This window comes from Sinocyclocheilus rhinocerous, unplaced genomic scaffold (assembly GCF_001515625.1).
Source record: "Sinocyclocheilus rhinocerous isolate Xijiao unplaced genomic scaffold, SAMN03320098_v1.1 scaffold7063, whole genome shotgun sequence".
Classification (NCBI taxonomy): Eukaryota; Metazoa; Chordata; class Actinopteri; order Cypriniformes; family Cyprinidae; genus Sinocyclocheilus; species Sinocyclocheilus rhinocerous.
Genome location: NW_015629626.1, coordinates 22,705 through 24,273, shown reverse-complemented (window position 1 = coordinate 24,273; position 1,569 = coordinate 22,705). Strand labels below are relative to the sequence as shown.

Genomic DNA, 1,569 nt, shown 5'->3' with positions numbered 1-1,569 from the left:
CAAAATTAATCCCCGGAAAACAAATGTTAGTATTTTTAACGGGTCACAGACACTTATTCTTTCTAATTTAATTCAATTCTAATTTAAAATAATCTTGTCGGTTAACGGTTAACAATCGGTTAACGAGCGTCGGTTGTCCGTTAGGAAAAATAACCGAAATGAACGTCCCTATTTACAGGGTTTCCAGTGTACATATACATATTGTGATACTATTACTAATAAACGGGGAAATTTTACTGTACTGTTTGTGGACGGGCAAGCTGGCGACATAGAACGTGGGCAGACATTATGCAAATTGTGTTACTTTGTGACGTAGAGCCGTAACAGAATAATATTCGAATTCCTGACGACTCGTTTAGGCGATTGCGAGCCGATTCTTTTTTTTGATAACTTTATTTATCGTGCACTGTCGGCTTCACAACTTTGCAGATAGTTTATGTTCACATGAAGCTACATGACACACTGCATGAAAGGTAATATTCGAAAAGGCATAATAGGGGCACTTTAATAATAAATTATATAACATACACTTTATATTACTATTATATATACAGTGAAAAAATTACTGTGAAAATAATACTGTGTGTATGTGTTTTCAGGGCATTCTCTAAAGTGCTTGATTCACTGCACTGAATAACACAACCGCTCTCTTCTACACCCATTCATGTTATATTGCTCTATTTCTGCAAAGATCAGATTAAATGGTGCATGAATGGATCAGAGAGTGAGAATGTGTGTGTAAACACTTTACCTTCCTGGTAAGCTCCATCGGCCATCACCAAATGGAGGATTTTAGGATACAAGTGCTGGTGCTCAGTTCCCAAAATGCTTTGCACCATGCTGGAGCCCATAGCAATGTTCTCATCTTCATCCTCATGAATAGCCTAAATAAACAAAACAAAAAAATCATACAAATAACAATGTATTACTGGATAAAGTCAAGCAAACCAATGAAAAGTCCAGTGCCAGATGCAACAACATTCTAAAAGGGATCATTTACCAAGACATAAAAATATTCTTTCATCATTTACTCATGTTGTTACAAACTTGTATGATTTGACTCTTTTGAAGCAAACAAAAGAAGATATTTTGAAGAACATTGGGGGCAAACAATATTGGACCCTATTCAATTTCAGTTTAATTGTATAGACGAAAATACATTCAGACATTTTAAAAAATATCTTCTTTTGTGCTCCACAGAAAGTCATACAGGTTTGCATACAGGTGCAGCTATTTAAAGGGATTCCACCCATAGTTCACCCAAAAATGAAAATTCTGTCATCATTTATCGTTCCAAACATGTATGACTGACTTTCTTTGGTGTTACACAAAAGAAGATATAAAAAAAATATTGTGGAGGTCAAAGGAATTTAAAAGGTTACCAACATTCTTCAAAATATCTTTTGTGTTCCACAGAACAAAGTCATACAGGTTTGGAATGACATGAGGGTGAGTAAATGATGATGGAATTTTCATTTTTGGGTGAACTATTCCTTTAAGTTAGGAATTGTAAAGACATTATCATTACATGGTTTCTTCACTGCTGTTTTTTTTTTTTTTTTTTGCAAC

General features: G+C 34.5%; 1 long non-coding RNA gene across 1 annotated transcript in view; it reads right to left on the bottom strand.

Moving 5' to 3' along the window:
- The window catches only part of LOC107739377 (uncharacterized), a 2,903-nt gene extending 2,023 nt beyond the window's left edge, over nucleotides 1-880 (bottom strand). Inside the window, exon 1 of the long non-coding RNA XR_001639987.1 lies at nucleotides 752-880. This is a non-coding gene — a long non-coding RNA (uncharacterized LOC107739377). The remainder of the gene's footprint in view (nucleotides 1-751) is intronic.
- Nucleotides 881-1,569: the final 689 nt, after the last annotated feature.